Source organism: Felis catus, chromosome D2, assembly GCF_018350175.1.
Source record: "Felis catus isolate Fca126 chromosome D2, F.catus_Fca126_mat1.0, whole genome shotgun sequence".
In the NCBI taxonomy this organism is placed as follows: domain Eukaryota; kingdom Metazoa; phylum Chordata; class Mammalia; order Carnivora; family Felidae; genus Felis; species Felis catus.
In genome coordinates, this window is record NC_058378.1 from 48,880,425 (window position 1) to 48,887,391 (window position 6,967).

The window sequence follows — 6,967 nt, forward strand, 5'->3', positions numbered from 1 at the left end:
TAGCTGCATGCCATGGCACATGAGTCATCAGAGATAAGTGGCTCTGAGGGGAAAGAAAAGGAAACTCAGAGGTTCCTGAAGATTTGGAGAAGAAAAGCCTGCTTCTCCTATCTCACCGGAATCACTGCTGTGGTCCCAGCCAAGCCGTCAACGAGAACACAAGAACATGGTGAGGGAAAGGGCATATTAGTGTGCCAGGAACACCACAACGACACCCCATAGTTCTTAGTGGCTTAACAAACAGAAATTATCTCTCTCAGTTCGGGAGGCTTGCAGCCTGAGATCAGGGTATCAGCAGGGTTTGTTTCTTCGGAGGCTTTGTTTCTCTCCTCGGCTTGCGGCTGGCCTCCTGCTCCCTGTGTGTGTCATCTCTCCATGTCCTAATCTCTTCTTACAAGGACACCAGTCGTATAGGATGACAGCCCAGCCTCGTGACATCATTGTAACTTCACTACCTCTTGGAAGGCCCTATCTCTAAACACACTCACATCCTTAGGTACTGGGAATAACTTCACCATATGAACTGGCGGGTGGGGGACGCAATTCAGCACATAACAAAGAGTAGAGAGGAATGTGGCACCTCATGCTTTTCCTTACCCACCTTTTCCAAGATGGAGAAAGGCTAGGATTCCCAACTTTGTGTCCCAAAGCTAAGTATCGTATTTGAATATAATACCAGAGAGCCATTGAGATGGCTGTTGAATAAAGCAACAATTCAAACATCTTTAGCCTTCACTTAGTAATTGCTATATTCCTTATTTCTGTCTCCATGTCTCAGTGTAATGGCTGAAAATTCCAGAAATATGGTAAATAATAATAGACACCGCTTCTTTGCATCTGTTCTTTTTTTTTTTTTTTTTTTAATTTATTTTTGGGACAGAGAGAGACAGAGCATGAACGGGGGTGGGGCAGAGAGAGAGGGAGACACAGAATCGGAAACAGGCTCCAGGCTCTGAGCCATCAGCCCAGAGCCCGACGCGGGGCTCGAACTCACGGACCGCGAGATCGTGACCTGGCTGAAGTTGGACGCTTAACCGACTGCGCCACCCAGGCGCCCCAGCATCTGTTCTTAAAAGCAACACGTCAAGAGTTTTGCATCATGAATGACGTCCACTGTTGAATTTCATTCAGCATTTCTAGTCACCCGCGTTGCGGATACACAGTTTTCATAGGACTATATGTTGAAATTCAGCAAATGATCTTTGATGTTTTTTTAAATATTGTTTTCCTTTTTATGTTATTATTTCAGAGAGACAGAGGGAGAAAATGTGAGTGGGGGAGGGACAGAGAAAGAGGGAGAAAGAGAGAATCTCAAGCAGGCTCCACACAGCACAGAGCCCCATGCAGGGATCAATCCCATGACCCTAGGATCATGACCTGAGCCGAAATCAAGAGTAGGATGCTCAACCGACTCAGCTACCCAGGCGCCCAAGCTTTGATATTTTTTTAAATGAACGTGTATCATTTCCCCCTTTGGCCAATTTCTTTTAGGTAGTCTCCTAATGGATTTATTTTAAACAGATCCGCAATGCATTTCCGAAGAAAGCAGACATAGGATGCTAGTCTTTAAACATGTTGCTGGATTCTATTTGCTAGTCTTCAATTTATAATTTTTGCCTTGTTGCTCATCACTCAGTGAAGCCTCAAGTTTTCCTCTTTGTTTCAGCATTTTCTGATTTAGATGCTACTGTTGTGCTCACATGAAAAGTGACTTGGGAAACTTTGCACATTTCCATGTTGTCCGGAACAGTGTACGTAATGTAAAGATGATCTCAGTGTTGCAAGCTTGAAAAAAATTGTCAATACTACACCGCCACCGGACGGACCATTCTGTCACGTCCCCATCACCGTCGCCTCTATTCCTGCGGCTCAGTTCAAGTGTTACGTTCTTTCAGTTAATCTTGGTAATTCCTCTTCCTGGGAAAGAATGAATTTCATAGACAGTTTTAAACACATTAATGTGGGTTTATTCTCAGTGCTGTCTTATAAAATGTGAAGTTTATGTTTGCGGTTGAATATTCCTCATCTTTAGCTTTTCATCTCGATGCCGTCTTTTCCCTTTCATCTATACGTGCCAAGTATATCTGTGTAATTGTGGTTGAGCTTTTCCCCCCAAAAGTGCCAGCTCTCACATCGATCTGAGTGGTTATAAAGTTCTTCCAGGCGAGGCGTGGGGAACGAATTCGCAGCATGAATCAGGAGAGAAAGAAATAACGGGCCGTTTCTCTGGCGGAAGGCTCAGTGAGCTCAACTTTGTGAGGTTTCACGGGGTGAGGACATTGACAATCTCCACGGCTTGTTGTGACAACGTTGTTTATGTCTCACACAATCCTAGACCTCAAAGAAGTCTGTCACTCCAAATATGGGACGCATTAGGATAAAGTCATAAATTGGTGCTAACACTGTGCTTGTTCTGGACAATTAAGGACCTTTTCTTTACTATTATGATCCTCATCTGATGAAAAGAAGCAGAGGAAATGAAAAGCATCCCCCCCGCCACCACAACATTGACTGTCAGAACCGTTCTCAGCAGTAATCAAAGGAGAGAAAGAGGAAAAATCACTAAGGTCAACCTTTAGGGACTTGGCTTTCAACTCATAATGAAAAGAAAAGGAGGAAAAAAAAACACTGAAGAACAATATAATAATGGTAATAACAGCTTCAATATTGAGAGATTATTATCCAGTGTGTCAGCCGGACTCCCTTAACCGGAAAAGACTTGAAAATTAAAAGGCACTGCTTTTATTGAGAAAACCCTCTGACCTAGATGTCCTGGCAATCCAGTTGCCCTAAAACTCATCTGCAGTGCATTATCTTCTGGCAAACATGATCGAATTCCCCTCTGAGCCAGGCACTTTGTTGGTCGCTGAGGGTGTCAACACGCACAGAACACAAACTCACAATATTTGCTTCTCTTCACTGTGCTTCAGCAGCCTTCAAGGCCACACTGGTTCCTCGGTGTGGGTCTCCATTTCCGATCCATGTCGGCTACACTCAGCGCCTTCGGTCCATACCTCTGTGGTTAGCACTTGCCTTATTCCTGCTCCCAGAGGATATGCCTGGTGTCTCATCTCAGCCGTTCCCCAACGTGTTCTTGAGTTATTAGTCAAATCGGCTCATCACCCAGCTAAGAAGCCTCTTGGTCACATCATCTTGATTCCCCTCCATGCACGACAGTCTCTCTAAACCTTAGTTTTCTCGTCTCTTTGGAAGTTTGGAATATATTGTACGTGGTTTTATGGGACAGTAATTTTTTTAGAATGGAATACTGCCGGGGGAAAATGAGTGGCTCCCTTCAGTTGGTGGAGTCTTGCCAGATAAGACTCGGGATGAGGCTGAGGTGCCCATCCAACAATGGAGCCCTGGTAAGACGTTACCCCGTCTCGTGCAGTGTGGTTTAAAGACTCGGGTACAGACAATGGAGAAGCATGGCAATGAAGACTCTGATCATGGAACTGTTTTCAACAATGTCTGGTGACATCAATTTGTGAATTGTTATTTTCAAGTTGGATTTGCGAGTTAATTTGTAGGGGTCCAAATGTAGACACGTTGCCTCTTCTCTGGCATGTATGTTATCCATGATACATTTCATATGTGTGGTCCCAGCACAGGGGGCCTGACACAGGGAAGGGGCACTTCGAACATGTAGACATCTATGAACAGAAGAAATGCTGACCTCAACCTGTGATACCTCCAAAGCATTCTATCTTCAATCCCAGAAATCTGGGGAAATGAGGACTTGAGATCTGTCCAATGAGAATGACCACACCCGACTCACAGTTATTGAGATCAGGTGAGAAAATGATTGTGCTAGCATGTTCTGAATGGTGTATAAACTGCTGAGAAAATATGAGAGCCGTTTGTTACCTCATTTGTAGGCCAACATCCTAATTAGATCAGGGCTTCTAACCCCAAACTGATACGAACACCAGACTGTTCTCTCTGCTGTATCTGGGCTGTAAATCTTTGAACTTCAGGCCTAAGTGGAATTCCTTCTCTCACATTTTTTAATGAAATCAAAATAAATACAATTACTGAACAGAAGCCAAAGATCACAGGAGGTTAGAAGTGGGGCGAGGATATAGTCAATACTGTTTTTTCTGTGTCCTGGCACTGTTTTCTCGGTGAATATTTCATTAATGGGGGGCTACAAGGGGGCAGGGGTGGCCCTTCTTTGCTCCTGATGGGTGCCTGCTACTGATTAAATCAGTGGTAGCTGTGTGATACCCAGGAAACTGCCAGACTCTAATAAGGAAACACAGTCCAGTAGAATGTGAGAGATTGAAACCAGAAGATATTAAAATCCCCCCAGGTAAGAGCTTTTTCCAAAGACTGGACATTTGCTCTCAAAATCGTGCCTAGGAGTACACAAATACGCACCTCCCTTTCTGTATTCTGTCCCTGCATCCATCCCCCAAGGACCTTGACACCCACCTTTTTTTTTTCTTTAACCCAAGTGAACGTAAATACAAGGACGAGCCGTTAACTCTAATGGAAGGTCTGTTCTTGACAACTGGACTTCCAATTAATAATCTGGTCGGTGATTAAATCTGCTATTGATTCCCCATCAAGGAGCTCAAGGTATTTGGTAAGTGCTGTACCAACATCGCATTTTCCACTGAATAAGCGTGGCTCCTCCTAAAACCAAAAAGAGCAAGAGCTCTGAGCCACACAGAGAATCGGTAATTATCCAGCCTCCGTTTCAGTAAATCTCACTTTCTTGGAGAAACTGTCTTGTTAGACCACGAGTAATTGCTGCTGCTACTAACCCTCCTTCGCTCCCATTAAGTCATATTATGTATTCAGGATACATAACGGAGAGGACTTGGCTTCTCCTCCCAGAGGTCTCAATCAATATCTAATTCAGTTGCAACCAGGTATAGTGAGTGCCCCAGATGACAGAGAAATTCAAAATAAGACCCACAAATCCCATACGTGATTCTCTAGGGCAAGTATGCTTACGTTTTACTTCTACTCAGATCAATACTCTTTGGCCTTGAAGTATTAACTCTCTTACACTCATAATTTCTCATCAGGGCAGGGGATGATGTCATTCTAAAAGACAAACAGAATGAGTTCGGCTAATATGTGTCAACAGAATCGCAAACTTCAAACCGCTGCCATCTTGCAAATTGCTATTCCTCCCCCCATTCCCCAACACAGGACCAATCGGCTGCCAAACGGCGGATCTCGACTCCTTGTTTCCAGTGAGACTCATTGTTTCCATTGTTTCCAGGGTGCTCTTTCGATCTCAAAAGAGGCAGAGGCGCCTTCTGTTTGTCTACGTCTTAACTTAGCTTTGCCATTGGGAATATGCGGTTGTGGAGAAGTCTTTAAACGCTTCTACTGTGAGCTGTCGGAAAGTTTGCTCTAACTTCTCAGGTCTCCCGTCCGGTGTGTCCAAATAAGTGCAACAGAACGAGGAGGATATTATGTCCTGATCACAGCACTAACCCTTTTTCTTCCGTGCCTCACCTAAAGGACAGTTTCAGGACAACGTTGACTTAAATGGGTGCCGGGCAGACATGTCCAGTGTCCTGAGGCACATTTGTCCACTTCAGCTACACTGTAACTGGCACAGCCACTGAAAGATGATAAGTCAAGGTCACCAGGAGCCCAAGATTGCCGCAGTGGGTCAGATTGACATCTTTGGGCCATATATCTAATTCCGGACTGATGATTTGTTAATGGGGAGTTCTGCATCTCTCCAGCCTTCTCTATGGGCTTTGCTCACAAAGAGAAATGATAACACAGAAATACGTAGGAAACCAGCTTCTGAAAGTGGCTCTAGAGTTCTCCCTTTTTTTTTTTTTCTTAATTTAAAAGACCGTGGAGCCAACAGAGAGCTTAAATAATGCCTATTGAGTTTCTTTGCAAGGAAGAATAAACATGCAATAAATAAATGCATATTGAGTTTCTTTGGAAGAAAGATACTATTAAGGAGAATGCTTGGCTGGCCACCTGGAAATACATGCATTTTGAATTCGGTTCCCTTGAGCAAAGCATTCAGGTTAGGCCTCCTTTCTTAATTAATAACAGAACTGCTCTCTTTGAGAAGTAAGGTAGCTATGGCACCAAATAAGAACTACAACTGAGCTGTTGCATTTTTAGATGCCCTGTGTAACATTCCTACTTGAGACAGAGGCAGAAAGGCTGTAATTATGTATGTAGAGAGTAATTATGGCAACAGTTGACGGAAATAAGATGCTGGGGGCAGAAAGAACATGGAGAGCAAAGGTAGCTAACTAGTTTTATTAGGCCCCACACAGTGCCCAGTGTCTAAAGAGATACGGTTTTGCAATGAATTACCAGTATTTGAAAACCAGGCAGCTTCACGTAAAAATCCAAACTCCTGCCATCTCTTGGAAGAACTCCTGGCTTTCATTCTGCTGCGGCACCTGTCAGAGATGCTCCGCCCCCTTCGCCAGCCCACGCCCACTAGCTTCCTACCTGTAGGCATTGGAGTCTTTTTTTTTTTTATATATGAAATTTATTGACAAACTGGTTTCCATACAACACCCAGTGCTCATCCCAAAAGGTGCCCTCCTCAATACCCATCACCCACCCACCCCTCCCTCCCACCCCCCATCAACCCTCAGTTTGTTCTCAGTTTTTAACAGTCTCTTATGCTTTGGCTCTCTCCCACTCTAACCTCTTTTTTTTTTTTTCTTCCCCTCCCCCATGGGTTCCTGTTAAGTTTCTCAGGATCCACATAAGAGTGAAACCATATGGTATCTGTCTTTCTCTGTATGGCTTATTTCACTTAGCATCACACTCTCCAGTTCCATCCACGTTGCTACAAAAGGCCATATTTCATTTTTTCTCATTGCCACGTAATATTCCATTGTGTATATAAACCACAATTTCTTTATCCATTCATCAGTTGATGGACATTTAGGCTCTTTCCATAATTTGGCTATTGTTGAGAGTGCTGCTATGAACATTGGGGTACAAGTGGCCCTATGCA

The 6,967-nt window shown here is 43.9% G+C and overlaps 1 long non-coding RNA gene across 1 annotated transcript; it reads left to right on the top strand.

Moving 5' to 3' along the window:
• The first annotated feature begins 1,476 nt into the window (after window positions 1–1,476).
• LOC123380836 lies at window positions 1,477–6,553 on the top strand. The gene is made up of 3 exons (XR_006587116.1): window positions 1,477–3,793; window positions 4,458–4,588; window positions 5,237–6,553. It is a non-coding gene; the product is annotated as an uncharacterized LOC123380836 (long non-coding RNA).
• Window positions 6,554–6,967: the final 414 nt, after the last annotated feature.